Raw genomic sequence first — 10,718 nt, 5'->3', positions numbered from 1 at the left:
ACCAGAACATTCAAAACATTGTACTTTATTTTCAGAATTCTTATTTTTCTGTTTGACATTGTTGTTGCTACCACCTGTATTCGAAGTCACAGTATTCTTCTTTTTCACAAAAGTTTTATTTTTCTCAAGTTTTTCAGCATTTAACTTGTTTGGCTTCCGAAAGAATTTATTGAACTTTTTGACAAACATGGTCAACATCTCAACATCTAAATCACCTTCATCATCTGATTCCTCTAAATTTTGTTCAACTGTAGATAGGGTCATCCCTTTGGACTTCCTCAGTTTTGAAAGACTGGACTCAAATGTTTGTAGATTTCCTACCAATTGTTCAACTTTCATTGAATCGATATCCTTACTTTCCTCAATAGCTGTAACTTTTGCCTGAAACCTTTCTGGAAGGGACCTAAGGATCTTACGGACAATTCTGTTTTCAGGAAGTTTCTCTCCTAGGTTGAAACTAGAGTTGACTATATCACTCAGCTTTGCATAGAACTCATCAAATGTCTCATTCTCCTCCATACGTAGGGTTTCAAAACTAGTAGTCAACCTCTGAAGTTTCGAAAGTTTTACAGCCATGGTTCCTTCGTGAGTAGTTTCTAAGATCGTCCAGGCTTCTTTTGCTATCTCACACGTAGAAAATCTTCTAAATTCTTCCGAGGAAACACAACTAAAAATAGCATTTATTGCTTTGCTATTCCAGCCGACTTTGTCATAGTCTGACCTATCCCATGAGTCAATCGGTTTCTCAATAAGTTTTTCATTCACCATGTACATTGGTGGACTCCAACCGTTCACAATGGCCATCCAAACTCTCTCATCTATAGACTTCAAATAAGCTCTCATCCTAGCTTTCCAATATCCATAATTTGATCCATCTAGAATAGGAGGTCTAATAGATGAGGGTCCATCTCTATGAAAATCCATGCCTATTTGATCTCTCTCAAAGGGTGAGAGAACCTGCTTTGATACCAATTGAAAAAAAATAAATCCCTAGACACACGTATGTATCTAACCTCTAGGCAATGATATTTCTCATTCGCTTAAGTAAAAGTCGAAAGAAATATTAAAAACGAAAGTAGAGATGAACGCCAAGATTTTAACATGGAAAAATCCAAAACGGGAAAAAAAAATCACAGATCCAAACTCGGATCAAAACCAATCACTATAATAGTAGCAGTTATAAGAATGACTCACAAAACACCCCGTCGATCCAAACGACTTTGTTTCTCTCAGTCTTGATCGCTAGAACCCACGATTCACTGCTTCTTGTGATTGAAGTCCAATCTCAGTAGCCCTCGAGATTGATCTTTCTTCTAGATCACCCTTAAGACGAAAGATTAAATTCTTGTAGATGAGTGGAACATTGTTGGTTGAAGAATCGATGTAGCCTCAAGAAGTCTCCTTCAATAATATTTCTTCAACTCCCCTTGAGATATGGTTTCACAATCCTTATATATGATCTTCAAGATAGAGACAAATCCGAGTCTTATCCGTACTCATGAACTTCAAGATAGAGCCAACTCCGAGTCTTATCCGTACTCATGATCTTCAAGATAGAGCCAAATCCGAGTCTTATCCGTACTCATGATCTTCAAGATAGAGCCAAATCTGAATCTTATCCGTACTCATGAAACTCCAATATTTTTAAACTTTGTTGGTGCGTTCGAACGGGCTCGAGTGCGTTCGAACGCGACAGCTTGAATTCTTCAGGTTGCGTTCGAACGCGTTTGTGAACGCGGCTCTCGGTCTGTGTGAACGCAGTGCCCGCGTTCGAACGCGTTTGTGAACGCGGCTCTCTATCTGTGTGAACGCAGATTTCGCGTTCGAACTCGTTTGTGAACGCACCGCGTTCGAACTCGTTTGTGAACGCGGTGTGAACTCAACAGCTTTTTTCCAATAACCTTGCAATTCTTCAGACCAGAGATATTCTAGACTTGTGTAAAGCTCATATACATGTAAAAAATACACTTAGAATATTTTGTACACAATTGCCAACAAATAAAAACCTAACACAACTGCCAATGTGGAACTCCTGCTCCTTATGGCTACGATCATATACTTGCTTCATGCAATTTTGAGCAAGTTTAGATGAACACGCAACCTTCTCAATATGGCGTCTCTATCCATCAATGCTAAGACTACCTTCGTCTGATTTACAGATGCCACTAGATCATAAGCACGTAACGTCGGAGCCGTGCGTCCATACACCACCTCAAATGGAGTCATGCCAATGCTGCTATGATAGGCAGTGTTATAAGACCACTCCGCCCACGATAAGAACTCCAACCATCGTCTCAGCATCTCTCCAACAAAGCACCTCAAATACTGCTCAATGCCTCGATTAACCACCTCAGTTTGGCCGTCCGTCTGTGGATGGTAGGTCGAATTGAAATTTAATCGAATCCTCTACAATCTAAAAACTCAATCCAAAAGTCGCTCATAAATACACGATCATGATCCGAGACAATCGTCTGTGGCATGTCATGTAATCGAGCAACATCTCTAACAAAAATTTCAGCCACCATCTTGGCTAAAAGCGGATGTGACAATGCTGAAAAGTGCGTATACGTGCTCAATCTATCAACCACCACAAAGATAACAAAATAACCACGTACCAGCGGAAGACCCTCTATGAAATCCATAGAAATGTCCTCCCAAACACGGTCCGATATAGGTAAAGGCTATAGTAATCCGGTCGATTTCAAGGTGGTTGCTTTAGCCCTTTGATAAATTTCGCAAGCACGGACAAAACTCTTCACATCCCGTCTTAATCCTAGCCACGTGCAACTCTAAGATATCTTCATATAAGTCATCAAAACACCCTCATGACCAGCCTCCGAAGTTTGGTGAAAGTGCTCCAATAATTTCTGTCGCAATCTGTCATTTGCAGGCACTCGAATACATCCGCAGTCCAGCAACAAACCATCTCGATTCTCCAACTCGGAATAGCGCTCCGGATCATCCATCACCTCTTGCAACAATCTCAAAATATTTGGGTTATAGGCTCTGATACCAATTTGTTAAAGCACCAAATTTATGGGATCTAGAACCAAAAGATCGGCTACGGAAAATTCCTTAAGATCTGAATTTATTGTAGGAAGTAGTCCGCGCAACCGTGGGAAAATATTCATCAGCTATTCTTCGGTAGTTAGAAAATTATGAAACAAATTGGGTTAGATCCCTATCTTCCTAATCTACAACTTTTGTATTTATTCCCTTTGTAGATTTGAACTGTAGCATGGACAACAATACGGAATAACGTCGGTGATGGTGGTGGTGACGAGTGGAGTAGATGTTAGGGTTATGGATGGGTATGGAGATGAGGGTGGATTGTGGAAGTCATTATGGGAAGTAGACGAAGGGAACGAAGTGGTTGAGATCCTAAAGAAGAGGGGTGGCTTGACAGTCGAGAGAGATTATAAGCGAGGAGAAACCTTGGCAACGGTAGAGGTGGAAGGATGGTGAAGAGGGAGGAGGGAGGAGTCTAGAGAGAAGATAGGAGGGAAAAAATCAAGAATCCAATAGCAATATGAAGTTGGTTGCCATCCACATATTTATAAAGGCTAGCCAATAAGTCCTAAAGTAATATGAAACCCTAATTCTAGAGGATTCCCGTCGATCGAGTTCGAACGCACTCAAAAAGCCCATTCTCTAAATTTGCGAATGCGACACAGGCGTTCACAAGCCATTCGAGCGCGGGCGTTCACAAACGCATTCATAAGGCGTTCAGAAACGCGGGCATTCACAAGGCGTTCACAAGCGTTCACAAGGTGTTCACAAGGGTTCACAAGCGTTCAAACGCGACTCCACCTACGTTCGAACGCGACCTACAGGAATTATTTTAATAAAAATAAACACCTAATGCAATAAGAAAAGATCCTAACTAAGTGTATCAGCCCACCACGCTTCCCCCACCTTGCCCTCAAGGTGAAAAGTCAGGAAAATGCTCCAAGATTCAGTCTCCAACTCCCATGTCGCCTCATCAAATGGATTGCCAAGCCACTTAACTAGAATCTCCATCTCCAATCTGGTACCATGTCGTCGTTGGCGTCTAGCAAGTACTCGAACTGGTTCTACGATCTCTATCTCCTCCAATGGCTCCTATAGAACTGATCCAATAATCTCATGATCTCCAATGCACTCTCTCAATAATGAAACATGAAAGATAGGGTGCACTCTCGACCCCTCTAGCAGCTCCAAACGATATGCAACTGGACCGATACACTCCAATACCTAAAAACGGACCAAAGTAGCGATATGCTAACTTTTGGTTTCGCATTAGACGTAAGGTCACCTGTCGATACAGTTGCACCCTCACAAACACCCAACTGCCGATATCGAACTCCTGCTCCCTATGGCTACGATCATAAAATTGCTTCATGCAGTTTTGAGCAAGTTTAAGATGAGCGCGCAACCTCCTCAATGTGGCGTCTCTATCCATCAATGCTAAGTCCACCTCCGTCCTATCTACCGATGCCACTGGATAATAAACGCGTAACGTCGGAGTCGTGCGTCCATACACCACCTCAAATGGAGTCATGCTAATGCTGCTATGGTAGGCGGTGTTATAAGACCACCCCGCCCACGGTAAGAACTCCAACCATCGTCTCGACATCTCTCCAACAAAGCACCTCAAATATTGCTCAATGCATCAATTAACCACCTCGATTTAGCCATCCCGTCTGTGGAGGGTAAGCTGAACTAAAGTTTAATCGAGTCCCCTGTAATCTGAAAAACTCAGTCCAAAAGTCGCTCATAAATACACGACCACTATCCGAGACAATCGTGTGTGGCATGCCATGTAATTGAACAATATCTCTAACAAAAATTTCAGCCACCGTCTTAGCTAAAAATGGATGTGACAATACCGAAAAGTGCGCATACTTGCTCAATCTATCAACCACCACAAAGATAACATAATAACCACGTACCAACGGAAGACCCTCTATGAAGTCCATAGAAATGTCCTCCCAAACACGGTCCAGTATAGATAAAGGCTGTAGTAATCCGGTCGGTTTCAAAGTGGTTGCTTTAGCGCTTTGACAGACTTCGTAAGCACGGACAAAACTCCTCACATCCCGTCTCAATCCTGGCCACGTGCAACTCTGAGGTATCCTCCTATAAGTCCTCAAGACACCCTCATGACCAACCTCTAGAGTTTGGTGAAAGTGCTCCAACAATTTCTACCGCAATCCATCATTTGCAGGCACCGAATGCATCCGCGGTCTAGCAACAAACCGCCTCGATTCTCTAACTCGGGATGGCGCTCCAGATCATCCATCACCTCCTACAGCAATCTCAAAATATCTGGGTCAAATCTACATGCATACGTCAGCACATCAAGGAAGGGAAAGGTAGGAGATGAATAGGCTCCAAGCTCGGCGATATCGGGTTAGCGCGATAGTACATCCGTCGCTCTATTTTTCGTTCCCTTCTTGTATTGAATTTCATAATCAAACTCCAACAATTTTGTAATCCATCACTGCTGTACCGGAGTGTGTATGCACTGTCCCATAAAGTATGGAAGGCTCCTTTGATCGGTTCGGATAATGAATCGTCTACCGATCAAATAAGGCCTCCACCTTGTCACCGCATGTAGAATTGCTAGCATCTCTCTCTCAACGCATCAAATTCAACAATGATTTCTTTGGTGAAGTCCGGTAGCACTAGAACGGGTGCCGTCATCATTGCTGTTTTTAATTTTTCAAAGGCTAAAGTGGCTTATTCCGTCCATCTAAAAGAGTCCTTCTTCAATAAAGAAGTGAGAGGAGCAGTGATCTTGCCATATCCGGTGATGAATCGATGATAATAACCAATCAGCCCCAAAAATCCTCTCAATTCAGTGGTAGTAGTAGGAATAGGCCAAACGGTCATACATGCAACCTTTTGAGCATCCACCGCTACACCATCCGCTGAAATGATGTGGCCTAAATACTCACCTTTGGTACTCCCCATAGGCACTTAGACTTCTTGATCTTCAATTGGTTTTGCTCCAACAAATTTAGCACGTCCTCCAAATGCAGCCAATGCTCCAATTAAGTCCTGCTATACACCAAAATATCGTCAAAAAATACCAAGACATACCTTCGCAAGAGAGGCCGAAATATATCATTCATGGGGCTTTGGAAGGTAGCTGGAGCATTGGTGAGACCAAAAGGCATCACTCGAAACTCGTAATACCCGTCCGGAGTCCGAAATACCGTTTTGTGCACATCTGCTGGGTAAACTCTAATTTGATGATACCCGACCCTCAAGTCAAACTTACTAACCAGAATGGGATATCGGTCCTTGACGGTAATAGCGTTTAGTGCTCGGTAGTCGACACAAAAATACCATGTCCCATCCTTTTTTTGCACCAAAAGTACGGGGGATGAGTATGAGCTATGACTTGATTGTATGAGGCCTTGCTCCAACATCTTATCTACCATCTTTGAGATAACTTCTTTTTGCACATGTGGATACCTATATGGCCTCACGTTCGCCGGTGTAGCCCCGAGTATAATTTCTATGCGATGGTCCGCCGCTCTCTTCGATGGCAATTCTTACGGCTCCTCAAAGAGTCCAGAAAAGTTATCTAATAAATTGGACAATTCAATTGTAGTACATGAACTCGTTTGAGGCTCATCTCCTGCTGGTCCAAATTGAAGAAGATAGGCCAAATCTTATGCACCAAGCAGCCCCACCATAGGCTGCATCGCAGGAATCGGCGAAGTCCGTACACCATCAAGTCGCACATCTTTGCTTCTTTGCTTATATTTCATCCACATGCTTCAGAAATCAAATGTGATGGGTCCCAAATTTTGTAACCACTGAGCACCAAGGACAACGTCTGCTCCTCGTAGCGCCAACGGATACAAGTCCACAATATTGTTGTGTCCTTGCACCCGTATACCGACTCGGCAACACAAGCTCTCCGTCCTAAGCTTCGTTCCGTCTCCAATAGCAACGTCAAACCCCGTAGTCGGTTCGGCATCCAAACCCAATCTCCTCACTAACCTCTCATCTAGAAAGTTGTGTGTACTCCCTGAATCAATGAGGATATGCATACAATGCTTTCTAACAAGTCTATCTACTCGTAACGTCCTCGGTGCAGAAGTACCCGAATATGCATGCATCGATATTTCAGTTTGGATATCTTCCTCAGCGCCCTCCTCAACGGTCCCCTCTGGACACTCTCCATCATCATCAATCTCATCATCCTCCTCAGGACCATCGATAAGTATCACACTCCCGATCGGTTTAGAACACCGATGACCGGGGGTGAAACGCTCATTACATCGAAAGCAAAGGCCCTTCTCTCTTCGCTCCTCCACCTAGGCAGGTGTGAGAGTTCAAATAGGGGGTCTAGTGCCTCCTCTAACATCGGAAGAAGGTCTCAAAGGTGGTCATGGTCTAGTAGTTGCAGCCACTATTTTTGAAACCGTAGAATTTGTAGCCGGCGTTTTAGGTGCAAATCGCCCATCTCGGTTGCCCCAATTGGTTTTCGCTGCCATCTTTAGAGCCCTATATTTTTGTTCCATCCTCATGGCCTTCTCAAAGGCCTCCTCAAGAGTAGTAGGACATAGAGCACGAACATCCGCTTGTATCTCCTCTCGCAGCCCTAAAATAAATATACTCATCAATGTACATTCAGGCCACGGTGTCACACAACGACTACTAACTCTTTCAAACTCAGCTTGGTACTCTAATACGGTAGCCCTTTGAACCATCTTGCTTAATATGGCAGCACCCCAAATCTGCGTGTAATCCTTCTATAAAAATTAGCCTATCCCGTAAATCCACCATCACAAATAATCGATCTATACTAATGCAATGCCGTTCCTTGGAGGTGAAAGCTTACCTTCTGGACTTTTGCGTCTTCCGATGTACCTTGACAATCAAAATATTGTTCAACTTGAAATACCCAATCCGTTGGATCACCGCCTTGAAATTTTGGAAAGTCCAAACATGTGGTTCTCCCCCAAATAGAATTGTCAGGTTCGCGAAAGATCCTTGGTTCAGGTCTAAACCTTTGTGCATGTTGACTACCTTCTCTAAATCCTCGAGCACGTCCATCACCATCTCCATAGGGATCAAGCTCATCCTCATAGTGCCAATCCTCCTCATCGATGAAGCGCACCGGTGCCTCATGCCTCTCGGGTTCCACCACCGCTGGTCTTGGGTTTTGTAACGAAGGTGGGGGATGATGTGAAGGCATAGGTAGGAGGGGATCATTGACACTCATATGACGCACCTGAACCTGTGGGGTATCGGTTCGATGGGGTCCCACCACTGGTCCTTCTTGAAACTCCGTTCGTCGTTGAGGAGATGATGAACCCAATCAATTCACGACATATTCCTTAAATTCATTGTGATCTTTTTGTATGTTGTCAACTCTATGCAACAATATTTGGAACATGCCCCTTAGTTCATCCATATTCGAACCCATAGACATTGGTTGACTTAATCCTGCTGTGGCCGCTCCAAGGGAATCGGCCTCACGGTTAGGATCATCGTGCATTGAGTCCTCCCTTATCGGTGTGCTCTCCATAGGTCTTCTTGTTGATATCATCTTCCTTATTTCAACCATTAATGGAGGTATGAGGTTCGCCTGCTCTGATACCAATTTGATAGGCTCTGATACCAATTTATTAAAGCTCAGATACCAAATTGATGGGATCTAGAACCAAAAGATCGACTACAGAACAAGTCCTTAAGATCTAAATTTATTGTAGAAAGCAGTCCGCGCAATCGTGGGAAAATATTCGTCAGATATTCTCCAGTAGTTAGACAATTATGAAACTAATTGGGTTGGATCCGTATCTTTCTAATCCACAATTTTCGTATCTACGCTCTCTGCAGATTCGAACTATAGCAGGGACAAAAATATAGAATAACGTGGGTGATGGTGGTGGTGACAGGTGGAGTGAATGTTAGGGTTATGGATGGGTATGAAGATGTGGGTGGATTATGGAAGTGATTAAGGGAAGTAGACGAAGAGAACAAAGTAGTCGAGATCCCAAAGAAGAGGGATGGCTCGATAATTGAGGGAGATTAGAAACGAGGAGAAACCTTGCCAACGATAGAGGTGGAAGGATGGTGAAGAGGAAGGAGGGAGGAGGGAGGAGTCTAGAGAGAAGATAGGAGGTAAGAAATCAAGAATCCAATAGCAATATGAAGTTGGTTGCCATCCACATATTTATAGGGGCTAGCCAACAAGTCCTAAAACAATATGAAACCCTAATTCTAGAGGATTCCCGTCGATCACGTTCAAACGCGCCCGATCGCATTCGAATGCACTCAAAAAGCCCCTTCTCTGGATTTGCGAACTCGACACAGGCGTTCGAACGCACTCAAAAAGCCCTTTCTCTGGATTTGCAAACGTGACATAGGCGTTCACAAGCCGTTCGAACGCAGGCATTCACAAACGCGATCGTTCATAAGGGTTCATAAGCGTTCGAACACGACTCCACTTGCGTTCGTACACAACCTACAAGAATATTATTTTAATAAAAATAAACACCTAATGTAATAAGAAAAGATCCTAACTAAGTATATCATTGGGTTAGATGTACATGCATACCTCATCTCGTCAAGGAAGGGAAAGGTAGGAGATGAATAGGCTGCAAGCTCGGCGGTATCGGGTTGGCGCGATAATGCATCTGCCACTCTATTTTCCATTCCCTTCTTGTATTAAATTTCATAATCATACCCCAACAATTTTTTGACCCATCGATGATGTGACGGAGTGTGTATGCGCTGTCTCATAAAGTATGGAAGACTCCTTTGATCGGTTTGGATAATGAATCATCTACCGATCAAATAAGACCTCCACTTTGTCACCGCATGTAGAATTGCCAACATCTCTATCTCATAAGTCGATACTTGCTGAGATTTTTGCGATAAAGCCTTACTAAGATAGGCAATGGGATGTCCTTCTTGCATTAGTACAGCTCTTATGCCAACACCCGACGCATCACATTCTACAATAAATTCTTTAGTGAAGTCTAGTAGCGCTAGAACGGGTGTTGTTATCATTGCTATTTTCAATTTTTCAAAGGCTGAAGTGGCTTCATCCGTCCATCTAAAAGAGTCCTTCAACAAAGAAGTGAGAGGAGCAGCGATCTTGCCATATCCGGAGATGAAGCATCGATATTATCCGGTCAGCCCCAAAAATCCTCTCAATCTGGTGATAGTAGTTGGAATAGGCCAAGTAGTCATACATGCAACCTTTTGAGGATCCGCCGCTACACCATCCGCTGAAATGATATGGCATAAATACTCCACCTTTGGTACTCCCCATAGGCACTTGGACTTCTTTATCTTCAATTGGTTTTGCTCCAACAAATTCAGCACGTCCTCCAAATGCCGTCAATGCTCTAATTCAGTTCTGCTATACACCAAAATATCGTCAAAAAATACCAAGACATACCTTCGCAAGAGAAGCCGAAATATATTATTCATGAGGACTTGAAAGATAGTTGGAGCATTGGTGAGACCAAAAGGCATCACTCGGAACTCGTAATGCCTACTGGAGTCCGAAATGCAGTTTTGTGCACATCCGCTGAGTGAACTCTAATTTGATGATACTTGGCCCTCAAGTTAAGCTTACTAAATATAGTCGCCCCTACAAGCTCGTCCAGCAACTCCTCAATAACTGAAATGGGATAATGGTCCTTAACGGTAATAGCGTTTAGTGCCCGATAGTAGACAAAAAAATGCCATGTCCCGTCCTTCGT

This window comes from Typha angustifolia, chromosome 13 (genome assembly GCF_048772165.1).
Source record: "Typha angustifolia cultivar Huaian chromosome 13, ASM4877216v1, whole genome shotgun sequence".
Lineage (NCBI taxonomy): Eukaryota > Viridiplantae > Streptophyta > Magnoliopsida > Poales > Typhaceae > Typha > Typha angustifolia.
This window is presented reverse-complemented; position numbering follows the sequence as displayed.